Raw genomic sequence first — 17,521 nt, forward strand, 5'->3', positions numbered from 1 at the left:
GGATGGATAGTATACTTGACGACACAGAGGTAGGTACAGTAGTGGCCTACTGTACCGTAATGCTATATGTTATATACTGGTGGTCAGCAAACTGTGCAAAACTGAAATGCACCACAGGTATGGATGGATAGTATACTTGACGACACAGAGGTAGGTACAGCAGTGGCCTACTGTACCGTAATGCTATATATTATATACTGGTGGTCAGCAAAATTATGCACTGTACTCCTACTATATACTACAATGCAGCACAGATATGGAGTGTTTTTCAGGCAGACAACGTATACTATAATCCGGCCCTGAGTATAATATCCATCTACATTCTATACCTGTGGTGCATTTTAGTTTTGAAGTTTGCTGACACAGTGACCACCAGTATATATAGCAGTATGGTACGGAAGGCCACTGCTGTACCTACCTCTGTGTCGTCATTAAGTATACTATCCATCTACATTCTATACCTGTGGTGCATTTTAGTTTTGCAGTTTGCTGACACAGTGACCACCAGTATACTATATATAGCAGTACGGAAGGCCACTGCTGTACCTACCTCTGTGTCGTCATTAAGTATACTATCCATCTACATTCTATACCTGTGGTGCGCCTCTCTTTTTCTTTGCATCATGTGCTGTTTGGGGACAATTTTTTTGAAGTGCCATCCTGTCTGACACTGCAGTGCCACTCCTAGATGGGCCAGGTGTTTGTGTCGGCCACTTGTGTCGCTTAGCTTAGTCACATAGCGACCTTGGTGCACCTCTTTTTTTCTTTGCATCATGTGCTGTTTGGGGACTATTTTTTTGAAGTGCCATCCTGCCTGACACTGCAGTGCCACTCCTAGATGGGCCAGGTGTTTGTGTCGGCCACTTGTGTCGCTTAGCTTAGTCACACAGCGACCTTGGTGCGCCTCTTTTTTTCTTTGCATCATGTGCTGTTTGGGGACTATTTTTTTGAAATGCCATCCTGCCTGACACTGCAGTGCCACTCCTAGTTGGGCCAGGTGTTTGTGTCGGCCACTTGTGTCGCTTAGCTTAGTCACACAGCGACCTTGGTGCGCCTCTTTTTTTCTTTGCATCATGTGCTGTTTGGGGACTATTTTTTTGAAGTGCCATCCTGCCTGACACTGCAGTGCCACTCCTAGATGGGCCAGGTGTTTGTGTCGACCACTTGTGTCGCTTAGCTTAGCCATCCAGCGACCTCGGTGCAAATTTTTGGACTAAAAATAATATTGTGAGGTGTAAGGTGTTCAGAATAGACTGGAAATGAGTGGAAATTATGGTTATTGAGGTTAATAAAACTATGGGATCAAAATGACCCCCAAATTCTATGATTTAAGCTGTTTTTTAGTGTTTTTTGTAAAAAAACACCCGAATCCAAAACACACCCGAATCCGACAAAAAAATTTCGGTGAGGTTTTGCCAAAACGCGTCCGAATCCAAAACACGGCCGTGGAACCGAATCCAAAACCAAAACACAAAACCCGAAAAATGTCCGGTGCACATCACTAGTTATTATTCCAACCTGTGTTTGTAGTACCGAAACTGGACGGTTCGGTAAGGCCCTTTTTAAAACTCAAGTCGTTTAACCCGTACTTACGGGTGTACAAGTTCAAGATGGAGTCTCTGAGAGCTGTGATCTCAGGTCTGGAGGATGGGGAATTCTTGGTGTCTCTGAATATTTCATATTTCGATTTGGCCGCCTCATCAGGCTTATCTAAGGTTTGCATTTCAGGACTGTCACTACCAGTTCCAGGCCCTGCCCTTTGGCCTCTCTACGGCACTGATGGTGTTCACCAAGGTAATGGCAGAGATGATGTTTCTCCTCCGCAAACAAGGAGTGAACATAATACCATACCTGGACGATCTGCTGATAAAAGCACCATCCAGGGAGAGGTTGTTGGATAACATTGCCCTCTCAACCCGGCTACTCCTGAATCATGGGTGGATTCTGAACCTACCAAAATCTCATCTGGAACCAACACTGAGGCTTCCTTTCCTGGGGATGATACTGGATACGGAGGCACAGAAGGTATTCCTTCTTTTAGACAAGGCATTGGTATTCCAGTCGATGGTACGGGATGTTCTAAAACCAACCTGGATATCGGTGCATCTAAGCATTCGCCTCCTGGAGAAGATGGTAGACTCTTACGAGGCACTGCAGTACGGAAGGTTTTACGCAAGGCCCTTCCAGCTGGATCTGTTGGACAAATGGTCCGGATCACATCTTCACATGCACCAGAGGATCCGTCTTTCGCCAAAAGCCAGGATTTCTCTTCTGTGGTGGCTTCAGACTTCTCACCTGACCAAGGGCCGAAGGTTCGGGATTCAAAATTGGATTCTGCTAACCACAGATGAAAACCTCAGAGGTTGTGCAGCTGTCACCCAGGGGGAACAGTTCCAAGGAAAATGGTCAAGTCAGGAAACCATCCTTCCAATCAACATTCTGGAACTTCTACAGGCATCACATCTTCTTCAAGATCACGCCATTCAGGTTCTGTTGGACAATGTGATGGCGGTAATTTACATAAACCGACAGGGAGGAACGAAGAGCAGAACAGCCATGTCAAAGGATTCTCCTCTGGGCAGAAAGACATGCTGTGGCATTGTCGGCACTCTTCATCCTGGGAGTAAACAACTGGGAAGCAGACTTCCTCAGCAGACACGACCTCCACCCAGGAGAGTGGGGCATTCACCTGGAGGTGTTAAGGAGCTTGAAACGGTGGGGAATGCTACAGATCAACATGATGGCCTCTCGTCTCAACAAGAAACTCCAGTGGTATTGTTCCAGGTCAAGAGACCCACAAGCAGTGGCAGTAGACGACGCTCTGGTGTCTCCATGGGTCTACCAGATGGTGTACGTGTTTCCACCACTTCCACTGAGCCCAAAAATTCTCAAAAGAATAAAAAGGGAAAAGGTTCAATCAATTCTCATTGATCCAGATAGGCCAAGAAGGGCCTGGTACGTGGATCTGCTGGAGATGCTCCTGGAGGACCCGTGGCCTCTACCTCTTCGCGAGGATCTTCTACAACAGGGGCCGTTCGTCTAGAAAGACTTACCACAGCTACGTTTGATGCATGGAGGTTGAGTGTCAAATTCTAGCACAGAAAGGGATCCCAGATAGGGTTATTCCAACCCTGATCCAAGCCAGAAAGGGGGTAACGTCTAAGCAATACCACCGTATTTGAAAAAAATGGGTTCACTACGATATGCCAGCGGTCGGGCTCCCGGCGATCAGCATACCGGCGCCGGGAGCCCGACCGCCGGCTTACCGACAGTGTGGCGAGCGCTAATGAGCCCCTTGCAGGCTCGCTGCACTCGCCATGTTTCGGGCACGGTGGTGCGCTACGCGCGCCACACTATTTTATTCTCCCTCCAGGGGGGTCGTGGACCCCCACGAGGGAGAATAAGTGTCAGTATGCCGGCTGTCGGGATCCCGGCGCCGGTATACTGTGCGCCGGGATCCCGTCAGTCGGCATACTGAAGACCACCCGAAAAAAATACGTCTCTTGGTGTGAGAACAGGAAATTTCCTGCAGTGGAATTTTAACTGGGACGTTTTCTCCTTTTTCTGCAATCAGGTGTGGACGTGGGCCCACGTTTGGGCTCTATAAAAGTCCAGATCTCTGCCTTATCCATTTTCTTCCAGAAACAATTGGCTTCTCTCCCTGAGGTTAAGACATTTTTGAAGGGGGTTCTGCACATCCAACCGCCCTTTGTGCCTCCTACGGCACCTTGGGATCTCAATGTGGTGTTGCAGTTCCTGCAATCGGAATGGTTTGAGCTTTTAAAGGACGTTGGCAGACCGTCACACTGTTGGCCTTGGCTTTAGTAAGATGTGTGTCAGAGCTGGGGGCATTGTCTCACAAGAGCCCCTATTTGATTTTACATGAAGATAGGGCTGAACTCAGAACTCGTCAGCAATTTTTTCCTAAGGTGGTGTCAGCGTTTCATATCAACCAACCTATTGTGGTTCCGGTGGTTACCGACACCTCTGTTACTTCAAGGTCCTTGGATGTTGTGAGGGCTTTGAAGATCTATGTGAAGTGGACAGCTCTTCACAGAAAATCTGACCCACTGTTTGTTCTCCATGGTTCCAATAAAATTGGGTGTCCTGCTTCAAAGCAGTCTATTGCTCGCTGGATCATGCTTACTATCCAGCATGCTTATTCTACGGCAGGCTTGCCGGTTCCAAAACCTGTACAGTCTCACTCTACAAGGTCGGTGGGTTCTTCCTGGGCAGCTGGGGGTGTCTCGGCTCTACAGCTCTGCCGAGCAGCTACTTGGTCAGGTTCGAACACGTTTTCTAAGTTCTACAAGTTTGATACTTTGGCTTTTGAGGACCTTCAGTTTGGTAAATCAGTTCTGCAGGAACCTCAACACTCTCCCACCCGGTTTGGGAGCTTTGGTACATCCCCATGGTAGTAATGTGGACCCCAGTATCCTCTAGGACGTGAGAGAAAATAGGATTTTAATTACCTACCGGTAAATCCTTTTCTCGTAGTCTGTAGAGGATGCTGGGCGCCCGTCCATTGCGTCGTTTATTCCTGCACTATTACTTGGTTAAGTATTGTTTCTGTTCCTGGTTTAAAGTTTGGTTAGCTTGGCTTTACTCTAGTGTTGCATTCCTACAGTAAAGCTGATTTGGAGGCTAGTGGTGAGCCAATGTCCTATAAGAAAACAATGTTAGTGATTATGCTATTGATCCTTAATTATAAAAAGGGTTCAATTATGACTTGCTACAGTATTATGAATATTTAGATTTCGTGCTTTTGAGAAAATGTATGTTCCTCGTCAGACAGCTTGTGTACAGTATGTCATGACACCATGCCGATGATAAGCCCTAGCAACATCTACAGTATATATATAGATTTACACATCTATATATAGTTCGCCTGCAGCACGTACTTAACTACACATCTCTAAGACTCCGAATCAGAGGGAATGGAGTACCTTACTTTTCTGTCCCTAGTGTATACTTGAGGATCACTGAATGTACCATAAATTTATACTTTATCTCCAGCTTTATATCTCAGATTCTTAAAAGGTGTTGTTTACATTATAGCCCTGAGGCTAAACTAGCAGCATAGTACATTTTACTGTACTTTACATTAGTTCACAATTGTAATTACAATGGCAGAATTACTAGGGTTCTATTTCTATGGTAAAATATGTAGAGGAATTTCCAGTGAATGAGAAAACACATATCATCTTTCTCACATCTGCCTTGCACTGGCCACTAATACAAAAGAAATTTGCTGATAGAATGTATTAAGTACTAAATTGTAGTAAGAAATTAACGCTACAGGAAAACTAAATTTGCTATTGAATATAAAGTTTATTTTTTTCTAATGATGAGCATACAGTGGTAATACCATCTTTTATACTGTATAAACAAAAGCTAAAATCATTAATCATAGATGGCAATCAAAACATTTTTTAGCAAGAGTTTAACTAACTATAGCTATAGCCCTCACCGTGTTTGACTGCTATGATACAGAAAGGGGTTATCACAGGAAAACATGTGCACCAATGGGCCCCTCTGTATGTTTGCATAATAAGTAATTCATGAAGTAATTGGACTTAACTTTGTATAATATATGTTTGAAACATATTTTAGACACCAGTAAAACATTCAATGCAATTACATTGTTGCAATGCAGGGTTACAGCAAAGGTGGGCAGGAGGGGCACATGCAGGGTCGGACTGGCCCACAGGGGTACAGGGGAAACCACCGGTGGGCCCCACTGCCTGAGGGCCCACTCCTTCCTCTAGGGATCAGGTTCCAGACTGTGCACTTGTATTATACATGGTAGATATGTTGCATTAAACTGCACATGTCAATTGTGTATTTCAATCCTCTGTGGAGGCTGGCCACACCCCCTTTGTAGGCTGGCCACACCCTGAGTATGGGCCCCTATCACTGCATTCCCCCAGTGGGCCCTTCATACCCCAGTCCGACACTGGGCACATGCCCCAGATGACGGAGAGAAGGTAGCACCAACAGGGGAAGCTGAAGTTGCAGCTGCCATGGCAAATGTAATCCCAGAAAGCAGTGTGTGCATGGATGTAGGGCATTCAGCACAGAGTTAGCCTAGCAGGGGCAGCAATGTTTCCCTTCTCTGTCTCTGTATAACTGCTCCTTCTCCTCACTGACAGCAGCCTTCTTAGCTAGACCTGCCTCTGTCGTTATGCCGGCGCCGGTATGCTGGCCGGCGGGAGCCCGACCGCCGGCATAACATGCTACACCCCTGACAGGGTGCTCTTTAGTTTGCCGGTGGCCGGGCTCCCGACGACCAGCATACCAGCGCCGGAATCCTGACCACAGGCATATCGACAGCTTTTCTCCCTCTTGGGGGTCCACAACACCCCTGGAGGGTGAATAGATAGTGCCTGCAAGGGGCTCATTTGCGCTCACCCGGCTGTCGATATGCCGGCGGTCGGTATTCCGGCGCCGGTATGCTGGCCGCCGGGAGCCCGACCGCCAGCATAACATACTACACCCGCCTGACAGGCTGCTGCTTCCCTGAACTCTGTTGCGTGGCTCCAACAGATAAGACCTCCAACAGGTACGTTAGGATATGGGGAAAGGGTGTGTGGCTGTGTATAGGGTATGGTAGGTAATACTAAAAATAAGGGGGTAAAGGGTTAATGATTTAATGGGGTTAATTAGGATGAAGGTTTTTATTATGAGACTGAGGGATCTAATTAGGGGTTTAATGTACACAAATGTAATTATTTTATGATGTACAAAAGTATTGTATAGCGGTTAGAATCAACTGTGCTATATGGTGTTCACTGTAATGTTCTCTGTATTAGATGGTGATTACTGATATTCTCTGTATGGCACTCACTGATGTTCTCCGTATTTTATGGCAGTAACCGCTGCGCTCTTTGGGCGGTATTCAACTGTTTGAAAAGTCAGTTGGGTGTCTCTTTTTTCCTATCTAATAGACAGGGGGGGGGGGGAAAGACACCCAACAGACTTTTCAAACAATTCAATTCCCCTCTTTGAGTTATATGGCAGTATAAGCTGAACAGGTTAAAAAATAGTGATGGAGAAACTACTTTTTCAAAGATTTTGCCACTTTGATGAAAACTGTGATAAGTAGTATTCTCATTATAAAGATCCTCCATATGCGCAATAGGGACTTCATTGTAACCAAAAGCTGAGCACAATGAAGGAAAATAAGCTGGGAAGATGCAGCTGGAATTATTGATATCGTGTGCGATCCCATGAACACTGGAAGCTGCTAAATTAATTAAAAAACACACAGGAGGCTGACCAACCCATAGGCAAACACTTTTCTATATTTTCTATATTGCAAGGGAATCCCATGAACCTGAACAGATCAAGATGCAAAAGAAGTAGACAGAAAGCCAGTTTAATATACTGTATATCTTACCCATCAAGGTGCCTTGCATTGTACATTATACTATTTAACCAGAATTGTATAATTAACTGAACACCCTACTGGATAAAAGAGAGGCTGAATCAGCTGAATTTTCTCTGATGCCTTCTTATGGGCCCTACACACTGATAGATCTGCCGCCGAGCTGCCCGGCGGCGGATACGGCCAACGGGCAACCCGGCGGCGGGGGGTGGTCAGTGACGGGTGGAGTGAAGTTTCTTCACTCATCACGTCACCCGGCTCCATAGCAGTGCAGGCAAATATGGACGATCTCGTCCATATTGGACAGCATGCACAAGCGACGGGGCACCAGCAATGAAAGAGCGCGGGGCCGCGCATCGTTCATCGCTGGTGTCTCCACACTTAAAGATATGAATGTTCATAAATGAACGAGAGCATTCATATCTGTCAGTATTATCTGCCAGTGTGTAGGGCCCATAAGGGAAAACACCAAATCTGCCATTGGAGGTCTGAAAACAGGGCAAATGACATGTCTCAGCTGATTCTATTTTCATTGCTTTCACTATGTGCAGAAGTTCATTATTAGGATTGCAGAACTCCTGAAACAGGGATCATAAAACCTATCCTAAAACGCAGCATCTCTCTTAGGGTACCATGCCAACCACTTGGCCATGACATTCACATTCACTAGGGATGCCGCTTCACTTAGCAGGATTTCTGGAGGAGGGTTTCCAAATGTTTGATTTTAGAGTGATTGCCGCCAGCCCATGAAGGAGGCATAATTATTAATTAGCATGTAACTGTTAGCGGCTGTCCGGCGGCCACGGTAAGACGTTGGTCCTGGCTGTTGCTTGGTAACCGGGGCACCGCATCACTTCCGGCTGCTAGGGCCGCTGGTCCCCGCCCGGCGCCTAGCAACAGGCTGATGCCAGGAGCTAAGCACTCTGGGAGCCGCCAGGCACCTAGCAACAGGGACGCCGGAGGCAGACAGCATTTCCCATTGCCAAGTAGTTAGTTATACGTGCAGCAGAGCAACTGCATAGAGTTTTTCTTATTAATTAGACAGCAGGTTCCTGATTGGTGCAAGCACCATTTATATTCCCTTCCTGGTCACTCCCAAATCGCTGGTTATATTTCCTGCTTCTTGGAGAAACTGCCGGTCCTGTGAGCTCCTGTTCAAAGAAAACCTGTCTGATCCAGTCCTGCCTTGTTCCAGTCTGTTTCTGCTTTAGGTGCTGTGTGGATTTACCCAGGGCTGGCGACATGGGGGGGTCAAAGGGGACCCCTTTTCCCGAGCCCCAAGAAGCAGAAGGGCCCCAAGGATACGCAGCTTAGTGTCCAGAAGGGATGTAAGCAATCTTGTCCAAGTTGGTATGGGTGCGGTCTCAGAGTGACAGGAGCCTCTTACACACAGTGACTGTGTGGTACAAGTGTGCATCCACTCTTACGAGTCCAGCTCTGTTGCAGGCATTTACGGGACATGGCAGAAGCTCTGCTGACAGGACTTCTGTGCCCTACGCTTTCCTCTTCTGGTAGGGTATGAGCACCGTATGGGACCTGCTATGCGGTGTGAAGATCTGGATACTGGAGATTGCAGCACAGGTGTGGCTTGGTGAAGGGATACAGGGCTTTGGGATGGGGTGGGGAAGTTGTGAATGCAGCATGGAGTAATTGAGAGAGACAGACTTTGAGGTGTATGGGAGAAAGGAGAGAGGGAGACAGACTGTGGTGTGTGTGTGTGTGTGTGTGTGTGTGTGTGTGTGTGTGTGTGTGTGTAAGGAAGCAGAGATATACATATTTATATATGCGTATACATAAATATATAATTTATGACATTTCTTATATATTATATATATTATATATATTATATAAATTTAGAATTCAGTGTGTATATATATATATATATATATATACCCTGACGAAAATGCTGCTGCATTGAAATGTTGGCTGAAAATGGCTGTCTTGTGTGTTTTATTCCTGAGTGCCGCTGTTGAAACTTGTTTATTTATACTGTGTATGCAGTATATAAAATATAAGGGGGCTCCAGAGATATCAATGTATCGGGCCCCAAGATTTCTGTTGCCGGCCCTGGATTTACCACACAAACTATTATTCTTATCCAGTCTGTATCTTTAGCTATTTTCTGCTACCATTAGTTTTCCCCTACTGCTGTTTCACTCTGCCACCACAAATTGCCATTACACTTCATTTACTTTCCCACCATATTCTCTCTTCCCTACTGCTTTTATCCTGTTACATTACCACAGTCCTTCTGTCAATCCTCAGTCCCTTTACTAGGTTTAGGTCTCTCTATCTAGCTATCTGGTCTGTTCCGCCGGCTGATAACTCTGGTCATCTCGGGAATAAGCTCGTACTGTCACCAGTAGCATAAGTCCTGGTGGGCATCCAAGTACCAGTAGACGTATAAAGTTTTATGGCAAAAGTGTCTCTTATAGGCATGAAGACCTGCTGAGTGTTACACTACGAGTCTTACACCCAGGTGTCTGGGGTTATCACCAGAAGATCGACTACAAGTCAAATTGCCATCATTCATCGTGTCAAGTTCGCCATCATTTATCCAGTTTTCTGCATAATTCAGCCCAGGTATAATCCACAGTTCATAACAGTTACAAGTTATAGTCTGCCCAAAAGTGCAGTTTATGTAATTCATTACTTTAGACATATGCAGGCCTAATGATCACAATAATTCACCAGCTTGCCTCTCTGGTGCAAAGATTGATACACACAGCAGATTTGGTAGAAAAATCTGTTGCCACTGGGCATGTGCAGCAGCTCCATTCCACCTTTTATACTGCATGTAGAGGCCACTGGCCAGGCTGTGGAGAATTGGGGTTTCTGGGCAACTGCATTTTCCTTTGACTCTTGTCAGCTCTCCTCTGCTGAAGGGTGCAGGGGGTGCAGTTGCTCTGGGACCCAGATTGCCTATTGGACCCACCTTGTCCCTGCACCTGCTTTTATTTGAATACTCCCCTATGTGTATGTGGAATAGTATCAGGATCCCGGAGTTTGGGAGGCTGGCGGTCAGAATACCGATAGCGGCATACCGATGTGCAGAATCCCGACACCTGCTAGGTAAGTATTCTGTAAATTATGACTGTGCTTGTTTCAGGGCAATTTTAGCTTTGCCTCCTTTTCTGTTTGTATTTATTCAACAGCCATGCCAGTGTGTAACCTATGATTAATAAAGAAATGTATTAAAGGAAAAATTGTGCAGCACTCGCTTCCTATTACAGGGTAGGAACCGGCAGTGCAGAAAGACAAGTCTCCGGGACATCCTGGCATGTTTAGGAATGCTGGGCACACCCCTATGGTGATGAAAATGGGTTGCACCATGAATCCACACAGCCTTTCCCATGTGGTCATGCCCCTTTTCCAGCCATTAGTTTCAAAGGCTATTCAGTGCACCGGGGGTGTCACTGACACAAGTGATGCTTCTGATCTAAGCTTTTAGCAGCGTCTCAGCCACAGGCCAGCTTTTAGCAGTAGTTGTGTTATATTCTTATGACTGTCGACCATATAACTGTCGACATTTTCACTGTCTACATTTTGACTGTTCACATTGATTTATTCATTGTCGACATTTTTACTGGGTCTATATTATTACTGTCACCATACATTTTGACCATGTCAACATTTTATCAGTCAACATTTTTATTGCCTAAGTTTTGACTGTCTATATTTTGACTACAGCCTACATATATGTACATCCCAGGATCTGGTCAAGAGGTTAGATTTAGAATGTGGGGGGGAGGGTTAGGGCTAGGCTGCGGGAAGTGGGGTTAAGTTTAGGTTGCGGGGGGTGGAGGGTTACGGTTAGGGTGCGGTGGGGGTGAATAGGTTTAGTATGTAGGAAGGGGGGGGTTGGGTTCAGGCGTCATCGGGAGTGTTAGGGTTAGGCTGTGGGGAAGGGAGGGTTAGGGTTAGGCTACGGGTAGGGTTAGGGGGCCATTGGGGGAATATAGGTATACTTTCCTTCCCCTGTCAGGATTCAGACTATCGGGATGCCGCAGTCAGTATTCTGACCACCGGCATCACGAACGCCGGCATATTTTACCCAACCCGCATGTCCCATATACACATCACAAGGCTCCACCTCCAATTCACGGGTCCGTGGGTAGGGGACTGGGTGAAATTATGTTTTAGCCCCACCCCCTCTTTTCATTCCCAGGATTCTTCTGGTAATCTCATTATGCTGCCCTCTTCTGTAGAAAGTGGGTGGGTTGTGGGCGGTAGTGCAAGTAGAAACTTTTTCTTAGTGGTACTGACAGTAAAAATGGGCCATGTATCATGAGCGGGCATGGTCACACGAAACTAGGGGAGTGGCTACATTTCAATAGAGGCATGGCCACATTATGCCACACACCGTTATGCCCATTATACATCATGCCACACACCGTAATGCTTATTACACATTATGCTACACACCGTAATGCTTATTACACATTATGCCACACACTGTAATGCCCATTACGCCACACATCGTAATGCCTATTACATATTATGCCACACATAGTTATGCCACTGACACCATTTTACAAAAATGCCCCTTATAAATTATGCCCCAGCGGTACTCCGTGCCACTCTACTTTCAGCACTGGATGTGGTAGTTGTGGCACTTGTGGGAGAGTAGGCCAGTATGATTGAAACATAAAACTTTGAACACACATTAAAACTTGATTCAGGCAGTAATTGTGAAGTATGCAAACTACATTAATGTCTTATACAGTCAAACTGCAGTTGGCAATTATAAATTAATGTCTTATAAACTCCATCAAACTGCAGTTGGCAATTATAGCACATATTTAATTTTGATATACAGTATCATACTTTCCTACTGTGTGCTGACTTCATCACAAAACAAAACTGCAAAGATGCATGACAGACAACAAGATGCTGACCTGAAGGTATTGCTAAAGGTAATACTTTAAACAGCAACCAAATATTATGCCCTGTAACAATAGCACTTAGACAGTCAATTCTTCAAACTGTATTGGATTCATTAGAGTGCTACTTATACTGTAAGTTCCAGAAGTGTAGCTGCCAGGAAAGAGTTCAGCGATACTGATGCTTCCCTGCAATGTCATTTCCATTAGTTGTGATGCTTCACTATGATTTTTATACTACCTTATACTTTTAAGTAATTCCCTTTATTGTCCTTTATATCATTTTATACTGCTGACTGATACCCAGGGCCATAACTGCAGCACCTGTTTCCGGCTGGTGGGGTGCCTGGAGGAGCATTATGCTAGATGCCACACACTGTGGCACCCGCTTTAGTTTCCTATCTAGGTCTACTCTTCTGTCGTAATGATGTCAGGTGCATTGTACTGAACATGTAAATTAGGGGAGCATGTGTGTGGAAGAGAAGAAAGTAAAAGTTCAACTTTGCATAGCCATTTTACAAATATTAATAACACTGCAATATTACTGTCAGTAATAGACAGGTATGGCAGCACTGGCAGCATGGACAGGTAATTAAATAGATGGACTATAAACTTAGTCAGATAAGAAAGGATGTTATCGCTGTTTGAATTGTATGACTTGCAGGTCCATGACACCGGGTACCACAACGTTTATAGTCCATCTAATTACCTGTCCATGCGACATAGGTTATGTGGGCAAGATGGACAGAATTTTGAGAGAGAGAATAGCTGCCCACAGGTCTACAATCAAAGCCGCTATTTCCATGAGTAAGAGCGAACAACCGGTGGCTAGATATTTTGCGCAGGCTGGCCACAATATATCATCATAGACCATGTACCATTGAATATCAGAGGTGAAGAAAGGTCATTACAGTTGGATCTACAAGTTATGTACTCTGGCCCCTTATGGTCTTAATGAGATATTGAGACTCCATTGTTTTTTATAGGACGTTTTCACTCTTTGTCTATATGAGCATTTGTGCATGAATAGCTTTACAGTTTAATTTGCTTTAGTCTCTGACGTTATATTATTAATATAGTTCTAATACTACTCTGGAGAATATAGACAGCTATTGGTCTTTATTGCTATAACCGATGGTCATTTAAAGCAAAAGTGTGGTCTTCTGGGGGTTAATAAACTGTATTATTGTATTGCATTATGCACATGTTGAGAATGCATCTTTTTGATCTACTCTGCTGCCCGTAGCTATGTTGGTGATGGGTTGTGTTGTTTTGATTGTAGCTACGGCAATGGGCGATGCATGACGCCATGGGTAGGCATCCTCATACCGGACCCGCGCACCGGAGTGTGCACACGCAAGGATGGTGTAGCCTTTATAAGGGTATGTTTTTATTGTTGTTGTTAGCCTGATGATTAAATGTAATAAGTTTGAAAACGTTGATCTCATTAACCTGCTTGTTGTGGATATTATACTCCGGGTGCCGCCTACACGATTGCTGACTGTATTGGACCACCGCTTGGGGTGTCCTAAGGAGGGCACTGGTAAAGTTATTGCCTAAATGGGAGTGCTACTTCAGCTGTGTTTGTAATATATATATATTCTGCTACCTTAGTTAAATCTAGTTCTTCACTGTTTAACTTTGCAGTGATTCTTGAATTATAATATGCTACTGTGTGTTGTATCTTGCACTGTTAAACTCTACTGTGTTGCACCTTGCTATTTGACCAAGTTACATCCACAGCGGTGACCAGTTCTTTCATGTTAAATAAACAACAAATCACCGTCCAAAAGTGTGGTGATTTTTGGGGGCTGTCTTTTGGGGGTTCTCCGTCCTTCTGCCTAGAGTTCATCGATGAGGTCCGGAAATCGCTGACATCAACGTTGCCGGTGAAACAGGTACGAGCATCGACATCTGCATATACACTTCACCAACTTACCGTTTTATCATAATGTCCCTGTGAGTCAGTTATGCAAAAGGATGTAGATAGTAAAGATATCCTACTGTCTCTAGCAAAAGCAGCTTACTCTGTAGTAAGGGTTACTTGGATGGTTAACTCAGTCTTTCTTAAATAACTCAATATTCCTTGGATAAATAACTCAGTCTTTTTACTTTTTTAAACGGCTAAATGTCTCTCAAGCTCTTTTTATAAAGTGTCTCTGTCCTGATCACTGTATTCAAATAAGGGGCTAGTTTGTAAGCTGTTGTTTTAGGGCCTGGTGACATCCCTTCTCTCCATACAATAATGCACAGTGTGTGTAACCAAGGGACAATTGGGTCTGGTACTTGCCTGTTTACAGCCCACCACACTAATAGTCTCTGTGTACTCCGATCCTCTGCTGTAGTCACTTCCACTGGCTGGATGTATCTCAGCGGTTCTCAGTGTTACAGGATGTCTGCGGCGTCTGCACCTTTCAACAGACCTGGTGGTGTCTTGTCCCCGGCTACAAAATTTCACACCTACTCTCCAGTTCTCTGCACTCCGGTAGCACCCTCTTGCTTCAGCTCTGCAGAGCTGCTGTCCACCACCTGGCATGACCACCCAGGTTGCTCCATCATGTCAGCTCCCGCTCCGCACCTGTCAACGTGTCCAGCACTACAATGACTTACTCACGACTCCACCCTCTTCTCCACACAAGGCTCCTCTGCTCCCAGACTCCCTTGTCCAGTAAGCACTCACCAGCTAGAACATGTGACCAGATTCTGGTCCGACGTTACCAGCATGACACTGTAAGTCACTTTTAAAGGGCACACACACACACAACTTTCTGGGGTGACACATTAGCAGATCTCAGTATCTCTCAAGAATTCTCAGAATCTGTTCCTAATTTTCAGTATCTCCATATACTCAAAGGAACTTTGAACAATTCTCAGTAGCTCTGCAGCTCAGTAGTGATGTCTGCCTTTTACAACACTTTTGAGTGGCGCCTATGATGGCTGCCTCACCTTTTGTATGCTCCTGATCATCTCCATAAAACAGCTTAAATTCACCACAATTGACCTATGAATCATCATAAATATCCAAGGACTTACCTTTAACTTGTACTACTCTACGCGGGCATCTCATCAAAACCAACGGATTGCATTCCTGCGCTGAGATACACACTGGATTGAATCCTGGACTGAATCCTCTGCAAACCTCCACTGAGAAATCCTTCAGTTTAGCAGCTGCTGCACTCTGCATTGGACATCGCCCAGATAAGGTACTGTGGATTACAACCTATCTTTGGCTACATCTAGCCCCTCACTTAGACATCATCCACCTCTGTTCTCTGAGCAACAAATAACTGACTTATTGCATTAATCTACTAATATCAGTATATTCAGGCGCTGAATTGCTGAAGGCTCACTGTTTCAACTCAGGATCCATTTCCCAGGACATGTTATCACTTCCCCCCACACAAGAAACCTACTTCAAAGGCCTCTCACACTGAGACTTTTCACACCTACACAGTAGGAATTGGCTTCTAACACCTTCCCAAAAGACTGCCTATCCTAGGATAATTGATTAAATCAGAAGTTATTTTATTTATCACTTGCTTCAAATATACCCAATAGGTTATAGCAATAACTTTGTTCATAAACCCATTACAATTTTGGATCAAATACCGAATTGGGGGAAAACAAAACACAAAAAGGAAGGAAAAAAAAAAAAACACTGCTTTCTCTCTCATCATCATATGCAGCTCAAACTTATAGTAATCTGTCATTGATGACCAAATGTATACGTATTGCTCCAGCTTCATTCTTTCACTCCGCCCACCACGTTCTGCAGTTCCTATCACACCATCACAGGCTTCTATTCTCCAATCCCTTGGCATTTTAAAAAGAAAACACAGGCGCATTCGTGGGAAGCGAGCAGGCAGGAAACTTATTTCCCCCGGTAACCATCTACGTCCTTTTCCCACCTGCTCACCCCCATACACAAAGAACAATCAAATAGAAGTAATACCCAAAAGACGGCCCTATGTTTGGAAGAACAGAACTGTCAACTCTCGCTTTGTGACCCCCATACCCAGAGCTCCTGCACTTAACATAAAGAAAACTGAAGGCCCTCTGGTATGCCCAATCAGGTCAGTCCTTTGTAATGCCAGATCTATAAGAAACAAGACTGCAACAATTGCTGACCTTATTGAATCTGCAGATCTAGCCTGTATTACAGAGACCTGGCTAGACGAAAATGCAGCACCTATATTGGAGGCTGCGGTACCAACAAACTACTCTGTCATCCACAACCCAAGACTGGACCGCAGGGGTGGCGGGGTGGCTATCTGCTTCAAAAAAGAACTTAAACTTAGGGTCCACCCTATTGAAATTACTCGCTCATTTGAGTGCATTGCTGCCCAGAGTTCGACAGGATTAGGCTTCAGAGTACTTCTCATCTACCGGCCACCTGGAGATGGAAATATATTTCTACAAGAAATTGCAGACACTGTTGCTGGCCTGGTTCTGGAACATCAAAGATGGCTCATCCTCGGGGATTTCAATGCATGGGTGGATGATGAGCTCTCACGCCTTGGCCAAGACCTCCTGTGCACAATGAATGGTCTGGGCTTCACACAGATCATTCCCTCTGCCACACATAAAAGTGGTCACACTCTTGATCTTGTCTTTCAGATTGGATTAGAAGTCACTGACCTAAAAATAAACCCAGTCATCTGGTCAGACCACTACTCCCTCTGGTTCTCAGTTGCAACCCCTCAAATAAGATCTCTGCCCGTGGAGTTGACCAGGTACCGTCCAAGGAGGGGTATGACTCCCCAGGCTTTTGCAGCAAATCTGGATCTCTCTGCTATACTGGGTGCCTGTGAAGATCCCTGTTCCCTAGTCCGTTATTATAATAGGGATGTTATGGCTGCAATTGATATTATCGCCCCTGTGCGTATAAGACCTCGTAAACCACAGCGTCAAGCTCCATGGTTCGACAACAGTGTTAGTGAGCTCAAGAAAAGGGGGCGTAGACTGGAAAGACGATGGAGGAAGACTAACCTAGTGGATGACAAAATAAAACTAATAAAGCATAACGAAGAATATCAATCGACAATCACTCGTAAGAAATCACAGTTCCTGTCAAATGAGATCACAGCAGCAAACAATAGGCCAGCTCAACTTTTCCGCACAGTGGAGATGCTTTGCAAGCCAGCATGCCTGCAGACTTATGAGACCCTTTCCCAAGCAAGATGCAACGAGTTTGCAAACTTCTTTGCAGATAAAATATCCACCATCCGGGCTGGAATATCCACAGTGCCAT

The sequence above is a fragment of the Pseudophryne corroboree genome, chromosome 1 (assembly GCF_028390025.1).
Source record: "Pseudophryne corroboree isolate aPseCor3 chromosome 1, aPseCor3.hap2, whole genome shotgun sequence".
NCBI lineage: Eukaryota > Metazoa > Chordata > Amphibia > Anura > Myobatrachidae > Pseudophryne > Pseudophryne corroboree.